The sequence below is a fragment of the Lutra lutra genome, chromosome 9 (assembly GCF_902655055.1).
Source record: "Lutra lutra chromosome 9, mLutLut1.2, whole genome shotgun sequence".
Classification (NCBI taxonomy): domain Eukaryota; kingdom Metazoa; phylum Chordata; class Mammalia; order Carnivora; family Mustelidae; genus Lutra; species Lutra lutra.
Window position 1 is genome coordinate 60,913,761 of NC_062286.1, and position 21,926 is coordinate 60,935,686.

The 21,926-nt window shown below is 39.1% G+C and overlaps 1 protein-coding gene and 1 long non-coding RNA gene across 4 annotated transcripts in view; both read right to left on the bottom strand.

Moving 5' to 3' along the window:
- The window catches only part of COMMD1 (copper metabolism domain containing 1), a 233,439-nt gene that overhangs the window by 8,366 nt on the left and 203,147 nt on the right, over positions 1-21,926 (bottom strand). The window lies entirely within an intron of this gene.
- LOC125109699 (uncharacterized) lies at positions 512-15,275 on the bottom strand. Its single transcript, XR_007130340.1, has 3 exons — positions 15,058-15,275; positions 13,132-14,566; positions 512-556 (listed from the first exon to the last, which is right to left on the bottom strand). It is a non-coding gene; the product is annotated as an uncharacterized LOC125109699 (long non-coding RNA).

Sequence of the window (21,926 nt, forward strand, 5' to 3'; positions counted from 1 at the left end):
TACATCAATTATTTGCAGTTCTGCATGGGAGATATATCTAATATCCTCACTGTATGTATTTACTTAATCACTTACTTCTATCTGTATGGAGTCATGAATGTTTATTTTATACTTAGGGTTACAATACAATACTATTTTATTCACTGTGTTTTTCACATTGTTCCAGTTTTGGCCATTATGAGCTCATCCAGTTGGCCCCTATGTCCCCATATGACCATCACTATGAGGTTGGTTTTGGGTTTTTTTTTTTTTTTAGCACTCTACTACTTTCTGGCACTACAAGATGCTCTAGGATCAAACTGCAAATTTCCTGTCCCATTCCTAGAATCAGACTTTTCTCCAAGGAGGGGCGGAGGGAGGAAGAAAAGAAGGAAGAAAGAAAGAATACAGAGAGGGGCGCCTGGGTCGCTTAGTTGGTTAGGCATCTGTCTTTACCTTGCCTTTGGTTATGGTCCCGGGGTCCTGGGATCAAGCCCCATGTCTGGCTCCCTGCTCCCTGTACTGCTCCCCTGCTTGTGCTTTTTTGCTATGTCTCTGTCAAATAAATAAATGAAATCTAGGGAGAAAGAAAAAAAGAAAAAAGGGAAGGAAGGAAGGAGGGAAGGGAAGAGGGAGGGAGGGAAGGAAGGAAAAAGGAAAGAGGGAAGGAAGGAAGGAAGGAGAAAGAAGGAATTCAGAGATATCCATGTATTGTTTACCAGTTTACCCCAGTGCTAACAGCTTGCAAAACAATATTAAACCAGAATATTGACATTAATACATCCACCAATCTTACTCAGATTTCTTTAACTTTTTTTTTTTTTCGAATTTATTTACTTGACAGAGATCACAAGTAGGCAGAGAAGCAGGCAGAGAGAGAGGAGGAAGGGAGGAAGCAGGCTTCCCGCTGAGCAGAGAGCACGATGGATGCGGGGCTTGATCCCAGGACCCTGGGATCATGACCTGAGCCGAAGGCAGAGGCTTTAACCCACTGAGCCACCCAGGCGCCCCAGATTTCTTTAACTTTTTACTCATTTGAATGTTTATACAGTTTAATCTCATGAATAGGTTTATATATCCACCACTACGTCAAGATACAAAAGAGTTAAAGAACCACAAGGATCTCTTTTGCTTCCTTTTACAGTTATACCCATTTCCATCCATCACCTCTTCCCTACATTCCTAATCACTGGCAAATACTAATCTGTTCTCCATTTTTAATACTTAGTTATTTTAAGAATATTATATAAATTGAATCATTCAGTATGTATCTTTTTGGATAGGCTTTTATTTGGACTCGATATCATTTCCTTGAGATCCATTAAGTTGTTCTGTGTATCAGTAGTCGGTTACTTTTCTATTGTTCCATAGTATTCCACTATGTAGAAGTACTCAAGTTTGTTTAACCATTTCATCTGGTTGAAGGACATTTGGGTTGTTTTTGCTTTTTGGCTTTTATGAATAAAACTGCTATAAACAACTCATGTACAAGTTTTTGTGTGAGTACAGGTTTTTAATTACTCTAGGATAAATATTCAAGGACTGTAATTGCTAGGTCATATGGTAAGGGCATGTTTAGGTTTGTAAGAAACTGCCAAACTGGTCTCCAGAATGGCTGTGTCATTTTACATTCTCACCAGTGATTTATAAGTGATCGGGTTTTCCCGCATCCTTGCCAGCATTTGGTGTTATCACTAATTTTGTCTCAGTCATTCTGACAGATGTGTACATACTTTTTTTTTTTTGGAAAGCCATAAATATTTTGAAACAATTGAACCAGTACCTACTGGCTAACATTACCTGAAAGCCCAGCTCCAGGTTAGGCTCTTTGCATATGGAGGAAACCCAGCTTACGTACAAGGACTGGGGAGGCAAAACCAGAGTAGGAGAGGATGCCAGTTCCTCCCAAGTCATTCTGACAAACCCTGTGAGCTCATCAGTAATGCCGGGTGTTGGATAATAAACCCTGAGTCCCTAACAGAAACCTGTGTCAAGGAAACCTCCATGGAGTTCAGAAGGGAGACAAACAAACAAACAAACAAAAACCCAACAATTCTGTGAAGGGGTAGAGGAAAGAAATTATTGGATCCAGTTTGGCTGTTTGAAACTCCAGGTAAAAAGAATGGCATTTACTCTCTGGGTCTCCAAAAAGAGGTTCAGATTCTGCCTGTGTTTTGCAAAGAAATAGGACAAAGCTAACAAAGGCCCACCTGTGGCAAAATGAAACTGATTTTCAATCCGAGAGACCATCCTATCTCTTTCTAGTAGCTGTTAAAGAAGAGTCCTAGATTATCATCCAAGTTCTCATTTTCCTCAGCTTCTGTCTATTGTATTAAGCCTAGGGCATTAAGTTCCATTTACTGAGAACTGTGAGTACGGACTGTGCAGTTACTGAATCTCAGTAATCTAAGGAGTAGATGACCTTGATATATCAAAAATATTTAGTTTTAAAAAGATTTTATTTATTTATTTGAGAGAGAGGGTACATGGAGTTAGGGGGAGGGAGAAACAGAGGGAGGGGGAGAAGCAGGCTCCCCACTGCACAGGGAGCCTGACAAGGGGCTTGATCCCAGCACTCTGGGATAATGACCCGAGTTGAAGGCAGATGCTTAACCTACTGAGCTACCTAGGCGCCCCAAAATATTTAGCTTTAAAAAAATAATGTTTTAGGGGCACTTGGGTGCCTCAGTGTTAAGTGTCTGACTCCTGATTTTGGCACAGGTCATGATCTCAGGGCTGTGAGATGGAGTCCCACATCTGGCTCCACATTGGGCGTGGAGCCTGGTTAAGATTCTCCTTCTCTCCCTCTGCCCCTCCTCTCTCTATTAAAAAAAAAAAAAAGTCAACTTTGAAATGACACAGAACACTATGCTCAGGACCACATAGAGGAATAATACTATCAGGGGACTTTCTGTCCTTCCTGGCATACCTTTCTCCACCCCTTCCCTTCCTGACCTTCACCCCAGGGGACATCTATTGTCTATACTCTGCTCTGATTTTGCTAAAAAGTATTTATTTATACCCCACCCTATTCCAAAAAGGCTTTGAAGAAATTTAAAAATTAAAATATTTTCCTATATAAAACAGAACAACAAAAAGGAACAACAGAACCAAAACTAGTTAGTTAAAAGGAACAGGAAAAAAAATAGATATGGCCAGGTTTGTATTTATCATCCACAATTATATTTTGCTTTACGAAGAATGCTCTTAGCCTCTAATACTCAGATGCAACAATACTCTTTTAGAAAGCCATCATTTGAATTTCCCATATGATGTCTTCAAAATTTTAGGTTCAATTTATATGCCCTTATTTTCCATTTCACTATTTTGTTCTTCAATTATTGAGCTTTTAGTGGCTTATCCACTTAAATAAACATCTTAAAAAGTATTTTCCAGTAGTCTATGACTCCAGCTGATGGCTATTAATCCTAGAAAACTCAACAGATGGTCCCTCTGTTGCTCCCATAGACAAGCATTATTTATCTGAAAAACTTTCTGACAATAATTTGCAAAGATGTGATGAAGCCAGTTTTTCAGAGAGAAAAATCAACTAAAGAATAAATACATATTGAGGTACTCTTGTTAATATATGCTACCTGAGGTTAGGGACCTTGTCTCTCTTGTCCATTAATGTGCCTCTTACAGTGCCTGGAACATAATAGACATCCAAATGGTTACTAAAAATTACTGAATGCCCTCTTTGCATAGGAGACTCTTCTCAGACATTCTGGGAATATGCAGAAATAATGGATTCTGGAGTTCATGACCAGCAACCTTTCATATACACATCCAAGTCCTATGACAGAATATATATCTATTTAATGGTGGGTAAAAGCTTTAACTTTCTATGCAAAAGGTTTTCAGAAGACCTAAGCTTCCCTTTGTGGTTTCCTTCTCCTCTGGAGATCATAGAAACCCTGCACAGGTCCATCATGGGTAAGTAGGAGAGCAATATCCACTGAACAGCCTTGGCCAGTTGCATGTGGGCACAGTCTAGCATTTAGTCACCCCCTCAACCACTCGGCCTCTGGGAAATGGCCACAGTGCCGCCATTTCATGAAGGGAACACAGTAGCAAGAAGATATGTTTGAAATGTTCTCTTGGATTCTCTAAGTTTTGTGGTTGTGGTTTATCCCAGATCTCCCAAGCTCCAGGCTTTATTGCCCGCCCACCCCGGGCCATGTTAATGCTGCCACCTGACTTCTCAGCTGCAGCCCTATCATCTTTTCCAAATACTTAAGTGCCCATTAGTTTATAGTGCTGCTCATGCTGTAGCACTTTAAGTCTGGCTCCTGCCCTCTTAGACAACAGGCAAATAAATGTTTATGGTGGGAGAACCAATTGAAAGACTAATAAATAAACCATATGAGATATACAAACTATGCTCCAAAACCTTAACTGGTGAGTAAAATCCCCAGACTATTTTGGTCAGACCATAACATTTCTCTTTTTGATAAATACACTAAGAGAGTACAGCAAGTTTCTCAGTCTTGGTGCTGTTAGCATTTTAGTCCAGATAAGTTTGTGTTTTTTTTGTTTTTTTTTTTAAGGTTTTATTTTTAAGTAATGTCTACACCCAACGTGGGGCTTGAACTCACAATCCCAAGATCAGGAGTTGCATGCTCTATAGATTGAGCCAGCCAGGCACCCCAAGATAAGTTTTCGTTGGGAGTGCTGCCCTAGCACTGTCCTGGGTCTGTACTCACTAGATGAGAGTGGCAGCCCCACTGTCTCCAAATATGGCCAAATGCCCTAAATGAGAACCATGTTATAGAGTAAACAACACAATCCAAAACCAAGACCTACAAAGAAAGTCAATGAATATATCAACCCAAAGCTGATTATGGAATTTGATCTTAAAAACAGGCAGAATTTCAAAAATTGGTGAATCTTGCAACTTTCTGAAACTTAAATTTTTTTTTCAAATAAAAAGTCTTTTAAAAAAATAGTTCATAAGAGATAGATGGGTTCAAGCTCAATTCTTTTTTTTTAAGATTTATTGAGATATAATTCACATACTATATTATTGACCCATTTAAAGTATAAAAGTCAATGTTCTTTAGTCAGTTCACAGGTTTGTGCAACCATCACCACAGTTGATTTTAGACATTTCCATTCTCTCCCCAAGAAATCCTCTACCCATTAGCAGTCACACAGACTGCCCCCAGGCAACCACTAATCAATCTACTTTGCCTCTATAGGTTTGCCTGTTCTGGACATTTCATATAAATATAAATGTAATTATAAAAGTAATAAATTTAAATGTAATATGTAGTCTTTTAGGACAGGTTTCTTTCACTTAGTATGCTTTCAAGCCTCATCCATGCTGTGGCATGTATCAGTCACTCCTTCTTATTGCTAAAAAATAGCTTTTGGTGAATCTTTATTTTCATTTTTTTTTAAGGTTTAATTTATTTGAGAGAGAGAGAGAGAGAGAGAGAGAGAACATGACCCAGGTGAGGGACAGAGGGAGAAGCAGACTCTTTGCTGAACAGGGAGCCCGATAAAGGCTAGATCCTGGAACTCCACGATCATGACCTGAGCCAAAGGCAAACACTTAACCAATGGAGCCACCCAGGTGTCCCTATATTTTCATTTCTCTTGTGTATATTCCCAGTAATAGAGTTACTGGGCCATATGATAACTCTAAGTTTATGATTTTGAAGAACTGCCAAGCTGTTTTCAAAAGTGACTGAACCGTTTTACATTCCCACCAGCAGTGTAAGAAGGTTCCAATTTCTCTGCATCCTCCACACTTATTGTCTGGTTTTGCTTTAGTTATCTTGTCTCATTGTGAATTGCATTTCCTTAATAACTCATAACGTTGAGCATCTTTTCATGTGCTTACTAACTATCTGTATACTTCTTTGGATGAATGTCTATTCAAATCTTTTCCAATTTTCAAATAATTAAGCTTTTTGTTTTGAAGTAATTGTGTATTTGCATAGTGCTGTAAAAATAGAGAGATCCTGTATATCCTTTACTCAGTTTTCCCCATGTAACATCTTGTAAAACTGTCCTACAATATCACAGTCAGGATATTGACATTGATACAGTCAAGACACAGAACATTTCATTGTCTCTCTGATCTTTCATGTGCCTTTTTATAGCCACACCCACTTCCCTCCTGCCCCTCCTGCCTCCTTACCCTTGGCAACCACCAATCTGTCCTTCACTTCTATAATTTTGTCATTTCGAGAAGAGTATATAATCTTTTGGGATTGTTTTTTTTCCACTCAGTATAATTCTCTAGAGATTCATCTAGATTGTTGCATGATTAATAATTTATTTCCTTTTATTGCTGAAGAATATTTCCTTGTATGGATGTACCAGTTTGTTTAACCATTCACCTGTTGAAGGACATCTGGGTTGTTTCCAGTTTTGAGCTATTACAAATAAAGCTGCTATACACATATGTGTATACAGGTTTTGGTTTGAACATATGTCTTCATTTCTCTGGGATAAATGCCCAGGACTGCAATTGCTGGGTTGTTTGGTAGTTATATGTTTAGGTTTTTAAGACTCTGCCAAACCGATTCCCAGAGTGTCTTTATCATTTTATATTCCTTCCAGCAATGTGCGAGTGATCCAGTTTCTATGAGTGAAGACCGAGTGGGGGAGGGGAGACCCGGTCCTCTTTTCTTTGTTTGCCTGCTATGGAGCTTTTGCAACAAGAGGCTGTGGGACAGGGGTGAGAAAACTGGCAGCCTGTCCATCCTGGGGGTAACTGTGATCCCAGACTGAGAGATTCTGGGGAGGAGCCTCTGTCTTCTTGGCTGTACTTGTATGGAGTATAATGCCTGGCGTAGTACTTCTAGACCGTGAAGCTGGGAGAAGAGGTAGAGGAGCTTGTCCATGTCTCAAATGCCATAGCCTTTTTCTGTTCTTACCGAGATTTAGTAGATTTTCTTGGATGAGTGTTTCTTCATCTGCAGTATGCCCTTAGGACAATTTCCAGAGACTTGAATTTTTACCAAATTGCAGTTTGCTGGAGAGAAGGTCTGCTGAGCTCCTTATTCTGGCATTCTGGAAGTCCCAACCCCTCAAGCTTGACTCTTGATCTGACCAAGAATCTGATAGAGGGGGAAATCCCCCAGCCTGCCAAGGAATTCTCAGAAGAGTAGATCATCCCAAATCCCCTGTGGCCGTTGTCAACACTGGATGTGCTATGCCTCCCTGCTGTCTTAGCAACCTAGCAGGCTGGTGGAGGTGCACTGCCTAGACAACTGGGGGCTAGTCTGCCTGGACTAGGAAAATAAATCTTTTTTTTCCCCGCTAAGGGAGAATGGGTATGTTAGGTCATGTAAAATGGATTCATGATAGAAGACTGAAACCGCTACTTGAATTTTAAACCCCAAATACTGCCACTTGCAGTAGTACATTGTCTTGATCAACTCAGCTGTGTGGCTTATTAAGGAGTCAGTAGGTCGGGCTAAAGAAGTAAGGCAGGGACAAGCTTTTCTGTCTGTCTAAATGGATAATACAGTAACACAGTTCACAGAATTGTATATAGTAGGAAGCTTCCCTGGCATTCTTGTCCCTCTACCACTCGGTGCTCTTCTCCCAACAGGTGGATGTTTTATAAAAGCAAATACAGACATATATCTTACTTTCCTTAGAAGGGCTTGGGTTTGAAGCCCACTTTTGTCCCTCACAAAATGAGCCGTGCAATCAGGGATAAGTCACCTGACCTCTTTGATCCTCAGATTCTTCACCTGAAAAATGGGAATAATAGTACCTACTTCACAAGGTTAGGGTGAGCATTAAGTAAGATTGTGTCTAACGGTGCTTTCTAAAAGTGCTGTGCCAACATCAGCTGTTCAAATGGGAGCAGCATCCGTGGACCGATAGTGAGGTAGAGATTGGCTGTCCAAGGTAGGTGCTGCGGGATCAGGAACTGGTGGTGCTGAGGAAGTACCTGAAGCTGACCAGGGAAGAGAGAACATGGGCCACAGGGAAACCCCAACATGGCTGAAGTAGGTATGAGATGGGATATGACTAGTTTACAAGGCAAAAACTTTGCGAAGCCAGTGACACACAAAAACCACCAGGAGGGGACTGGACCTTTCCATCTGTCTATCACCCATATACTGAAGGCAGCCAGCAGGGTTCCAGGCTAGCTGGGCCCTGATGAAGAGTGGTACATTTTCCCGGGAATAGGCCTACTTCTGGACTACTTTAGACACAATGTTGGGCTTAAAACCCAAAATGGTTTTAGGTAGGTTGGTGTCTTTCAAAGACCGTCCAGAAGGACCTGTTCCAAAGATCATCCAGAGTCTAATTTATTACAGGGCCAACCCAGGACTTCTGATATAGGTTCAGGCCAGCAATAAAAAAATTAGGACCCAAACTGAGTTAACCTTCTATCTGTTTGCAACTTTCTTCTCTTTGGCAGAGTAAGTGCAGCAGCAGGGAAAACAGGAGAAACCAGAGGGTTGTGACATAGAATCCAAAAAATGTCTTAGGTTTTTCTCTACCTGGGTTACTACATTGGAAACACCTTACAGGGGAGTCTGTCCTAGATTCTTCTTTTCCCCTGGAACCAATTCCAAAGGATCATAGAGATGGTGAGCTGCAGAAGAGGCCAACAGTCTCTAAATAGGATTTGATAGACAAATCTCTGCCCAGGAGAGATATGTGTAGCAGGTGTATATAGCAGGAAGGTGGAAGACAGGTGTAGAGAAAGCCAGTTCAGAGGTTGGAATTTCCCATTCGTCATCCCCTTTTGGAGGGGACTTCTACATGCAACAAGACGAATAGTTACTAGTTGCTATCCTGCAGGCTACCTCTCAGGCCACAGATTCTGCAGCTTCATTAAGTTTCTTACCACGTCTGGCTGAGGCAGGGGGCCTGGCAATCGCCTGAGGTTGAATAATGGCTGAGGGAGCACCAAATCAGACCCCAGAGATGAGCAGAGTTGACTGACCCTCTGCAATCTCAGAGTTTACTTTTAATGAGAACTGAGTATTTATTTTACAGCCAAAATGAACTTTAGTTGCTGAGGCTGAGGAGTCTGAGTCATTATCACTCCAGCCTCAGGGATACATCCAAGGACAGGTCTAAAGCTCCCTGTCATGAACTCTGGTATGTTCTGGAAGCATTCCACCCTCTCTTGCTAACTCTCAGAGATTGATTAAATAAGAAATTGAAGAAGAGGGGTGCCTGGGTGGCTCAGTCAGTTAAGCAACAAACTCTTGGTTTCGGCTCAGGTTGTGATCTCAGGATCTCAGGTGATCTCATGAGTTTGAGGTCTGTGGGGCTCCCTGCTCAGCAGAGTCAGCTTGAGACTTTCTCTCCCTCTCCCTCTGCCCCTTCTCCTGCCCCCCCACCACGCTTGTGCTCTCTCTCTCTCAAATAAATAAATCTTTAAAAAAAAAAGTTGAAGGAGAAACAGAGGGTTTGAAAGGGATGCATCTGTGCAGTACTCGAGGGCGAGAAGGAGTAAACTGGGAGACTGAAAAAAAGAACTTTCTCTTTTTGTTATTGTTTGCCTTTTCATAACTGTTTGCTTTTTTATAAAGGTGTCTCTGCCTTCCTTTTTCTTCCAACTTTTTATTATAAAAAGTTCACTTCTTCAGCAGCCAAAAGAAAAAAAAAAGAAAAGAAAAATTCCAAACCCATAGAAAAGTTGAAAAACATGTACAATGACAATCAAAAGAATCCATAAAAATAAACTGGACTTCATCAAAATTAAAAACTTCTGCTCTTTAAAAGACACTGCTAAGAAAAAGACAAGCCACAAATTGGGAGAAAATATTTTTATCTGATAAAGGACTTGTATCCAGAATATAAAAAGAACTCACGCAACTCAATAAGACAGCAGATACCCTAATAAAAAAGGGCAAAAGACTTGAACAGACATTTTTCAAAGAAGATATACAAATGGAAGGTGAGCACGGAAAAGATGCTGAACATCATAAGTCATTAGGAAAATGCAAATTAAAACACATAATGAGATACCATGATGATGCACTGAAATGGCTATAATCAGAAAAACTAACAACACCAAGCCTTGTTAAAAATGTGGAGAACAGAAACTCTCATATATTGCTGATGGAAATGGAAAACAGTACCACCACTTTGGAAAAGGTTGGCAGTCTTTTATGGAGGAATTAAGTATCTCACTCCTTGATATTTACCCAAGAAAAGTGAAAATTTGTGTCCACACAAAAATCCATATGCAAATATTTATAACGGCTTTACTAATAATTGACTAAAATTGTAAACAACCAAAAGTCCTCCAGCTGATAAATAGATAAGCATTTTGGTACATCCATACAATGGGATACTAAATAGCAATAACATGGTGCAAATTACTGATGCATGAGAAAACATGGATGGATCTCAAACATACTATGCTAGGCATCGTGGGCTCCATTGTGTTTCTCCATCAAAAAATAAGTCCTAACCCCTAAACTCCTCAAATAGTGATCTTATTTAAAAACAGGGTCATTACAGAAACAATATTGAATAAAATAAATAAATTAAGAAATAAAAACAGGGTCATTACAGATACAATTAGTTAAGATACTTGAATAGAGTGAGCCCTTGCTCCAACTGACTGGTGTCCTTATAAGAGACACACAGGGAGAACTCATGCAATGACAGAAGCAACACATAGGGAGAACACCACGGGATGACAGAGGGAGACAGTGGAGTTATGCAGCTGCAAGATATGCAATGCCAGGGATTGCTGGTGATGCCCGAAGCTAAGAGAAATGTATGCACAGATTCCTCCCCAAAGCTATCCAGAGAGCTTGGCCCTTCTGACACCTTGAACTGTGAGATAATAAATATCTGTTGTTCTAAACTGCCTACTTTGTGATACTTTGTTATAGCAAAGCCAGGGAAATATTGTACTAAGTTAAAGCAAACTCAAGGGCATTAATATGACGTTCTAGAAAAGTCAAAACTACAATGATGGAGAATGGATCAGTGGTGCCCAAGGTTGGGGCTAGGATAAGGGGATGACTATGAATAAGTAAGGGAGAATTTTGAGGGTGATAAAAATATTCTAGATCTAGACTGTGATGGTAGTTACATGACTGCATGTGTTTGTCAAAATTCATAAAACTTTATAGTATATAAATCTTAAAATTTTGAAGTTTACTCTATATAAATCATACCTCAATAAAGCTGATCCTCCATAATTCATAAACTATAAACAAACAAAACCATCATACAGTGGTCATCTGTATATCTTCCACCCAGATTCAGTGGTTGTTAGTATTTGACCACATTTGCTTTATCTATATATGTATTTTATTTTTGCTGAATCATTTAAAAATAAGTTGCAGACATCATGACAGTTCATCCCTAAAAATTTTATCACACATCTTTTAAGATAAGGACATTTTTCTACAGAAGATATGTAAGAAAAGTAACAATAATTCCCAAGTATCATCTAATATACAGTCCATATTCCAATTTCTACAATTGTAGTCAAAAATGTCTTTTGTAATTGCCTTTTTCTAACCAGGATCCAATCAATACATATAATACATTTGGATATTATGTCTCCTCAATCTCTCACTTTTAATCTAGGATAATCTTCCCCTCTTTTTCTTTTGATGACCTTTTATCTAGGCCAGTAGTCTTGCAGAATATTCTACAATTTCTGGATTTGTCTGACTGCTTCCTCACAGTGTTACCAAATTTTCTTCTCTTTATTTCCTATAAACTAGAAGATAGGGCTGGAGGCTTGATAGATTCAGGCTAAACACTTCTGGCAAGAACAGTTCACAGGTGATAGAGATCTATTTTTCCATCTGGTTGGACTCTCTGTAGACCTATCTTCCTGCCCTTCTTTCTCATACCAATAGGACTTGTGTACCTATGCAACAAAATCTTGTGGAGGGACTAGTACCAACCACATACTGAGGCCACAGCCATCAGGACACTTCCTGCCCTAAAGGAGATTAATGAATGAATAGCACCCTTTCTCATCTGATAAATATTTACCAACTGCTAAAGGATCCAGGTACCATGCTAGGTTGTAGGGATACAACAGTAAACAAATACAAACATAGTCCCTGCCTCCAAAGAATTTACAGTCTAGTAAGTGAGAAAGACATTCATGAAAAAACAAAACAAAACAAAGCACAAAGATCCAGAAATAACTTGTGATAAACGCTATGAAAGAAAAACACAGAAGAATATGACTCTGTATAATGTGAAGAGCTGACCTAACGAGTGCACCATTTGAGCTGAGGACTGAAGGATGGGCATAAATTTTAATCTGAGCTAATCAAGATTCTAGGCCTAACTTCTGGTTTATAGGAAATACTGGGGACAGAGGAATTTTAAATCAAATTGCCTTGAATTAAAAAACCCTAACCAGAGAAGTTCAGAATTAAAGCCAGACCAAATCAGTGGTCTATGCCGTCATCCAAAAGAACTGTGGATCCTGCAAGAAAAGATGGTTTGTTAAAGCCTTTGACTTTATTCTACCTTTCTGAATATTCAGGTTAGACCAAAGGGTTCAATTTTTTGTTGCTTCTAATAGTAATTATGATACTTTTAAAAAAATAACTTTTTCCTTAAGCCACACAACTAACAAGCAGCAGAGTCAGAATTCAATCCAAAATTGCTGGCACCTTACAAAACCCCTGTATTCGACTATGACATGATGATTTTCCCAGAAATAACGATAATGGTAACTATCAAGGTGAAGCTAAAGGAAAGGTGTTTTTTGTAATATAACTCAAAAAGGGACAGATAGATGTTCTTTTAGCATGACAAGGACACAGGAGTAATGTCAGCAGGAGGTTAATTGGCTCAGTATGAATGATCTGGTTATTTTTAGATACTTGAATGGGAGGCCAGACCAAAGTGGCCAGAAATTTCCACCCCCCACCCTCCTTACCCTCCAACAGGAACAAAAATTACTGTGCTTTTAAGAAATAAAAAGCAGTTGGGACGGTGGGGGGTGAATAGAGAAAAGGACTATGGAGAAGGGGAATATGAAAGAGGAGACAAGGAGAGCTTGAGAGGAAGTCTGCTAACCAGAGTTTGGCTCTGCAACTGCCATGGCCAATAAGCCCCTTACTCTTGGTTGTATAGCTTATGGAAGTTACTCAAATCTCTGTCATGCTGTGCACTCTAGTTTGGTTAGAATATGATACATGAGGCTGAATAAAAAGATTCACTCACCACGCTCCGTGATTCTGCGTATTCTTCAACAGCCAGCTGGAAGATGGTTTTGTTAGAAACTGTTCCATGATGGGTTTCCAATAACTTCTAATATCATCAGGAACTGTGCTAAGTGCTTTAGATACACTCATTATCTCTAATCCTCTCAACAGCCCACCAGAAGAAGTCACTGAGACTTACCTAAGGTCACAAAACTGCCTAGCCAGAAAATTTTTAGTTGTACCTGTCTGACTTGGATACAGATAAACTAGCCCAGAACAGTGCTTCTCAAACTATCTGTGAAGGACCAATTTTTAAATTTCAATCTATCACAGCTTGACAGTTTTGGAAGATACATAATTTTGTAAAATATAAAATGAGAAAAGATATGCACAATACAAGCCCAAACTTACAATCAACAGACGTACTCTGGGAAATTGCTGAAAATGTTTCTAAACACTTACTCTGAGCGTCTGTCTTCAGAGTGAATCTTGTCACGGAATGGCACTAGTATAGACTAGTAGCTCTGGTCACGAGGGCACATCAGAATCATTCCTGAACTTTTGCCAAATACACGTGCCTGCACTCCACCCAGACTCTGATTCAGCAGGTTTGACATGTTTAATAGACACTTCCCAGGGGATTCTGATGTCCATCCCTGGTTAAGAACCATGGCTATTCTGACATGTTGCCAAAGGTACTATTTGCAGCTTGGTACAAATCCAAAGAATCAAGATCCTCTTTCAGAATTCACTAAAACCAGTACTGGGCATTGTGGTAGGGAAAAGGAGGAAGGGCAAAAATGCCAGGGAACTGAGAAATTCAAGAGTGGCCCTCCCTAACATCTATACTATCACATGGTACTATTTCAATATCCTTTCAACTTAAAACTTTTAATGTCTGGTTCAAATATGAAAACAACCTGAGTAGCAAATGAGAAGCTGTCAAAATTGCATTTTGCAGATAATCATCCCCATCAAAGGTAACACCTCTATTTTGCTTCCTCCTACTTACACAGCCCTGCCTTTGTAAGAAGAGGCTATCTCCTGCATCCAGCATTTGAGGGATTCTGGGAACTGTCGACCCCAGAGAAAAACTGTGAGTTTTTAATTTACCCTAGAGGACAGCAAGCTGGTGGGACAGCCAGTAGGGAGAAACAGCCTGGGAGAAAAGCACTCTACCTTTTCAGTTCAGGGCCAACAGTGAAAAGTAGATGTGGGATGAGGCCTCACAGGAAGGTTCACAAGAGACTTGAGTGAGAATAGGAAGTGCTGGTATGTGTATTCCCTCAAGAAAAAAGTCCAGTGACCTACATGACCCCAAGAGAAGTGAGGACTGATAAGATGTTTGTGGGGGAAAAAAGTGACAAGTAGGCCGACTGAACCAAAATACAATTTTGCTCATAGTGGTTACATTTTATCAGTATTGCTGGTATGCACGTGTGTGTTCAATTGACCTTGCCACAATTTTTTTTTTTAATTTAAATTTTTTTATTTTTTTCAGCATAACAGTATTCATTATTTTTGCACCACACCCAGTGCTCCATGCAATCTGTGCCCTCTACAATACCCACCACCTGGTGCCCCCAACCTCCCACCCCCCACCCCTTCAAAATTCTCAGATCGTTTTTCAGAGTCCATAGACTCTCATGGTTCACCTCCCCTTCCAATTTCCCTCAACTCCCTTCTCCTCTCCATCTCCCCTTGTCCTCCATGCTATTTGTTATGCTCCACAAATAAGTGAAACCGTATGATAATTGACTCTCTCTGCTTGACTTATTTCACTCAGCATAATCTCTTCCAGTCCCGTCCATGTTGCTACAAAACTTGGGGATTCATCCTTTCTTTCTTTCTTTCTTTTTTTTTTTTTTTTTACAGCTTTATAAACATATATTTTTATCCCCAGGGGTACAGGTCTGCGAATCGCCAGGTTTACACACTTCACGACCTTGCCACAATTTTAAACAAGTACACACAGAGCTTGATGTACACGATGTGTACTGTTCTCTCTCGGTTCTAGTCCTCAATGGGCATATTCATATAGCAGGTGCTCAAAAGAATTTGGAAATACTCTCCCAATGAAATTGGGAGAGTATTTCCAAATTCCTTGATGGATGTTTCCAGACTACATCAAGGGTTGCTACAAAGCAGTAAGAAAAAGACAACTCAAAAGAAAAACAGGCAGGGGAACCTGGGTGGCTCAGTCGTTGGGCGTCTGCCTTCGGCTCAGATCGTGATCCCAGGGTCCTGGGATAGAGCCCCATGTTGGGCTCCCTGCTTAGCGGGAAGCCTGCTTCTCCCTCTCCCACTCCCCCTGCTTGTGTTCACTCTCTCGCTGTGTCTCTCTGTTAAAAAAACAAAAACAAAAACAAAAACAAAAAAACCCAGGCAAACGATATGGACTATTTCACAGAAAAAATAAAAACAGCAAAGTAAAGATGCTCAACCTCACTGATGACTGAGAAAATGCAAGGCAAAATGAAAATTTGTTTTTGACTCATTACACTGGCAAAAAGTGTGATAATATTCTCTATACCAGGGGTGCCTGGGTGGCTCAGTGGGTTAAGCCTCTGCCTTCGGCTCAGGTCATGATCTCGGAGTCCTGGGATCGAGCCCCACATTGGGCTCTCTGCTCTGAAGGGAGCCTGCTTCCCGTCTCTCTCTGCATACTTGTGATCTCTGTCAAATAAATAAATAAAATCTTAAAAAAAAATACTATGAAAGTAAAGAAATACCATAGAGTACTGATTTTTCCTAGGACTATGGTGATGCTTTTGATAGTTGAAAAACTAGATCTCTCAAGACACTTTGAGGTTTAGCTGGGATCATGTATTTAATTCTGAACAGCTGGGTGATTTGGCTCCTGGCAATGTAAGGGTGAGAAATGGAACAAATCACCAGCAATCTTCACTCCTTCTCCAATATAAGATTTTTTTTAAAAATGGAAGAGAAGGACAAATATTTGATCACTGTGTGTTTCCTGAAACTAACTCCTTAACAAACCATGCACACAGTTAATTGGTCAAATTTCCAGGTGCAAAACTAGGTGTGGTATTTTATCTACAAAGAAGGGGCCTGCTGTCATGCACTGCAACCACTTCTGTCCTGGGACTCCCATAAGACAACAGGGATTTGCTGGGTCTTGCCCCTCCAGCATTGGTTCCCCGGCTGCTTGCCCACAGGAGCTGCAAGCTGATTCTCCTGGGATCAGATCCCCAGTGAAGAGATTTCTCCAGCTCTTCAGGGACCTTAGAATCAAATTCCCTTAGCTTTTTATTCAACTGTTCCCTATGTATACAGGGAGAGGGAAAGGGACTTTTTGTTAAACTTTCACATTATTCTTCTCCATTTACTAAAATCACATGCATAAGCATCAATGAAGAGAAGGATCGGCTTTTCCCACCTGTCTGGTTATTATTATTTACATACTTACTGTTTACTATTTATTTACTTCCTAATACGAGGAGGAAAGATTTTTCTCTAAATTCTCTGTAAGTCATATTTGAAGTGGTGGTATACTAACTGGCAAATGGCTATTTCTATAGTTTAATGGACCACAGAGTAACTAACCTATGAAGTGATCTACTTTCATTCAGCTCAGGAGGGGATCTGAAGATAGACACCTTCAAGGTGGATGAGGTCCAAAGCCAGGTGGTCCTTCTGTGCCCACAGGATTTGGCACCTCACCTCTATCCCCTGGCCTGGCGAGCAAGTCTAAGTCAGATGGGGGCTCCAGGGAAGAAAAAAAATGTTACATGTCCCCTCTGTCTTCTTGTGCCGTTCTTTGGCTGATACTGGTTAACCATAAATATAAACCCCTTTGGCAAATTTCAGTTTTATATTGACAACCTTGCCTCCCTTTCAATCTTCCACAACTGAACTCTATTTTGAGGGACAGGGCAGGTGGCAAAAGAATCCTGAAGGATGGAGTGAACATCTTCCTTCCCAGCATCTGGAGTAGTTCAGAGGATAAACTTAAACTGACTGGATGTTACTTACTCTGGGACGCTATAGCTGGAAGATCCTGGGATTTCTAACAAAAAGCTGACAGAATATAAGAATTCTTATTACCTCAGTTTCCTGGATCTCTGCCTGCAGGGTCTAATGAAAGTGAGAGTGGGGAGAGAGCTTTTCTTTATCTCAATTTAGATTAGCGGGGAAAAATATGTGTGAAACTAGTTCATTGGGTATAGCAGCTTCAGTACTCTTGTTTTCAATCAATCTTTTTCCTCCCAAAGATGGTCATTGTTTTCTTTTGCCTCTTTCTTTTTTTTAAGATTTTATTTATTTATTTGAAAGAGAGCAGAACGGGGGTGGAGGTCAAAGGGAGAGGGAGAAGAAGGCTCCCCACTGAGCAGGAAGCCCAAGGCAGATCCTTAATTGACTGAGCACCCCTCTTTTTTTTTAAGATTTTATATTTTTTGTATTATTATTATTTATTTGAGAGAGAAAGTGAGAGAGGGGAGGGCCAGAGGGAGAAGCAGACTCCCTGCTGATTGGGGAGCCTGATGCGAGACTCGATCCTGGGACTCTGGGATTATGACCTGAGCCAAAGGCAGTCACTTAACCAACTAAGCCACCCCTGCCACCTACCTCTGACTCTGGTGTCATTTGTCATAAGGTATGGAAAACCATAGGTCTGACTAGGCTTTCCTCTCATTTTGTTCTGTCTTAAAAGCTGAGCTTTATAACCAATGAGAATATTCTCTGGTCTCTGCCAACTGTTGGATGCACATACCAGCATGCATCTGGCAACAAGCCCACTAGGCTGTGGCTCAAATACCCAGCATTGTCTTTGTCCGACTGTGCCAGTTCTCAGAGGAATTTGTTGTAAGGGGTCCTGGTCCCTAAGCGGACTTTGTCATCTCAACCTTCCTTGTCACTAATTTGGCCAGAAAGAAACGTGGTTTGCATCCCATTTGCAGCTAGATCTTTCTTAGGCTAATTCTGGGAGTAAGTTTGCTGGATCTTGTGAGGGGTCTATTTTTGCACTCTCCTTCGGGGATGCCTCTTTGGTCCGCGGTTAAGCCGTAAAAAAGCTTATTGGTTTAAATCACTATTGAGACTAATAGAAGATCCTACTTGTCAATGGCCAGATGATGGTCCTCTAAATTGGCTATATTTGAAAGAAAAAAATTTCCTTTTAGAGATCTCTCACTGTCTTATTGGTATCACAGCTAGCCTTAGGGACTCCCTTAACAAGATCCAAGAACAGAAATAGACTAATAACAAAAATCAAAGTCCATTCAGACCCCTTCCTACTTGCCTTCAGACATTTACGGATACTGTAAAAAAAAAAATTAGGACATTGGAAATACAACTGTCCTGCATGTAAGAAAAAAAGAAAAAAAAATGAGAGCAACAGTCCTTATCTTACAAGTCTTTGCAAAACTAAAAAAATGCAACTCTAGACGAAATCAAATGTCCATCTATTCCTTTTTTTTCCAATCCTAAAACCTCCTCTATTTATCTCAAATAACTCGCAAATTATTGGCCTTAGAAAACCAAAGTCCATCTTGGAGAAATTTGCATTCTTTCCCTGTCCCTTGAAGATATAAATCTTACCATCTCTTTGAAATAAAAACACCCCAGGAGATAGCTAAAATAACACCCACACTTGCCTAAGACCAAAGAAAAAAAGAAAAGAAAAGAAATCGAGGCCTTTTAAAAACACAAACTGCAAAAAAGGGCTGAGACTATAGACCACAGCATTTGTTCTTTCAGGAACAAATACAAACCTTAAAATTCTTCTCCAGAAATATTAAGAAACCTTAGGTCATCTGAGAAAATAAACATAAATTATTCCAACTGTTACTTATAACATAGTGAGTTTTATAATGTTTTAAAAGAGAAGCTATAAGATCTCTGTATTTGTCGATATGTATGTCTATTTCTGCTAGATCTAGATATGGTGTTTTTCTCCCTCCAATGGTATTGCCAAAAATAGTTCGAAAAAGAGTTCATTTGATTAGCTTAAAGAAAAGGGCTTATATAACTTTAGCATTCATAAAAATCCTCAAAAATAAAATAGAAACAATCTAAATGTATTTCAGGTTCACATGATATAGAAAAATATTCAGTATTAAAGCTAATTTAAGGTTGCTGGTTTGATTAAAATAGACGTGTCTTAGACTTACCATAATTGCATATAATCCAGACACACAACTTTTTATTCTATCTGGCTTTCTTAATCAAATAAGTTCATGTTATCTCTAACTTTGAATGGTGGCTGATTTTGTCTAATGTCTCATGAAATTTTCATAGGTAATCTAAACATAGTTGTTGAGAGCAAATGATTTAGATATATGTAAATGAGCTAAGAGATCTTCAGTGAACTTTATAGCAAAAATTATGTTTTATGGGGGGTGCCTGGTTGGCTCAGTCAATGTAGCATGCAACGCTTGATCTCAGGGTCATGAATTCAAGCCTCACCAGGGGTTAGAGCTTAGTTTAAAAAAAAAAAAAAGTTAAAAAACTGTTTTTGGGGGCACCTGGGTGACTCAGTGGATTAAAGCCTCGGCCTTCGGCTCAGGTCATGATCCCAGGATCCTGGGATCGAGCCCCGCATCCGCATTGGGCTCTCTGCTCAGCAGGGAGCCTGCTTCCTTTCCTCTCTCTCTGCCTGCCTCTCTGCCTACTTGTGATCTCCGTCTGTCAAATGAATAAATAAAATCTTTAAAAAACAAAAAACAAAAAAATGTTTTGGGTGCCTGGGTGGCTTAGTAGGTTAAGCATCCACCTTAGGCTCAGGTCATGATCCCCAGGGTCCTGGGATCCAGCCCTGGGCGGGGCTCCCTATTCAGCAGAGAGCCTGCTTCTCCCTCTCCTCTCTGCTCATGCTCTCTCTCATTATCTCTCAATAAATAAAATCTTAAAAAAATTTTTTTTTGCTTTATGGTATGTGTAGGTAAAAATAGTTTCCAAAATCTTTTTGGGAATCTGAAACTTTAAAAGTTTGCTAACTTAAATTAAATAATAAGTTAAATTCATTAAGTACCTAAATCATTTCCAAATAAGATAAAATACTGAACACTAATTACTGCCCTTTCTGCCTATGAAAGCCTTCCATTTTACACAGATACTTGGAGCTCCTTTCTATTTGGTAAAAAGAATGCTACTCTATTCATCAATCTTGCCAATTGGATCTTCAAATGTACTTAGTTGAATTTTTTTTTTAACACTAATACAGAGGAACTAAATATATTGGGTTTGTTGGTAAATATGTCTTGTTAAGTTATGATGAAAGACTGTATTATGAAGAGGCATATGTTTCTAGAAATTATAAAATATATTAATAAATTTGCCAATCTACAGATTGCTGGTATAATAGACAATTCACAATTGCTTACTACTTCATTGTCAGTAGAAATTAAAGGTTCTAAGAGTTAAGAATTTTAATATATGTGATTGAAACTACTAGAAATAGCAAGGGAAACTGTATATAAGGAAAGTTGCATATGTTTTGGGTAAGATGAGTTATGAGGCACGGCTTTGTTTTTGTTAAGGGAAAGGAAGTAAATTTGTCTTAAAGCAAATCTGGCTATAAGAAAAAGGAACAAAATCTGGATGTAGAAAAGAAAGTCATAGGTTTATGGAAAAGGAATCTTCAGAGATACATTTTACGTATGGTAGAGACTGACCTAACATTGGAATGAATTTAATTAAGTAAATGAGTTTTAATATCAAAAGTAAGCTGGTACAAAATTAAAATTTGGATTTTCTCTGTGTTCAAAGGACAGTGTTCTTAGACTATTGGTCTGCTCTTGATAATAAGAAATTATGAAGGGTTTTTCTTTGCTCTTAATCTGTCTAGAAAACAAAATTCTGTGTTTTATCAAAATAATGTCTTATGCTTCATGTTGTCTTTATCAGACCTTTCATTACTTAATAGAATCTTCCCAATATGAAAAGAGCTGTTTTTCTTTTTCATGATCATTTAACTTTCTGTATTTGTCTGCAAAGTCTTCATCACCATGTTTAAGTGGATAACTAGGGTAATGTTTCACAGTGATCTCTGATCCTATATGACCAAGTGTTTTAAAATCTTTTTGACATGTTGACAAACTATCCAAAATTAAAACCCTAAATGAAGCCATTTTAACCTCAAAATAACTTTGGAATTTTTCAGAGGGTTCCTAAAAAATCGCAAATTTTTATCTCTCCTTGTAAAAGACATTAAATGAACTAGGCTTATTTGATATGTTAAAGTACATGAAAAACATTGTCAAATAAATGGTGGATAATCTTCTCAGGTTATATTGTATGGATAAATATTAATTTAAGTGTTCTAGAAATTGTACAAAATTCCTAAAAATTCTGATAAGTACTAGCATGTCATCAGACATAATCCTAGTTATTATCTTAAAATGTTGTATGTCACAGAAATAACCAAATTTCCTTGTCAATCGCATTGTAATGAACCCTAATTAGACCTTTAACCAGGCCATTTTAAAGTCTTTTGTCATTTACTGACAGTCATTCTTTTGCTCTAATGCTTTTACAGAAGTGTTCCTGCAAAAATGCTTCTATTTGATTTCTGATAACTTTAAGATCATAAATCTGAGCTTGATAAAAATTTCTAGAATAGAGAAACAGGAACTTGCTCAAGGAGAACAAAAATGAATTACATGGGACTGAATAAATTGAGGAAAATGAATATAATTTTTATCAACTTCTATTTGTAATAGTGAGGTTCTTTAATTTTTAATTTTCCAGATAAAAGGAAAATTTCCTCTTTAACTATGCCTTACAGCAACTTGGTAAATTATATCTGTGCAAGCAGAGTTGGAACATTTATCTTTTTCTCCCTACTGTATC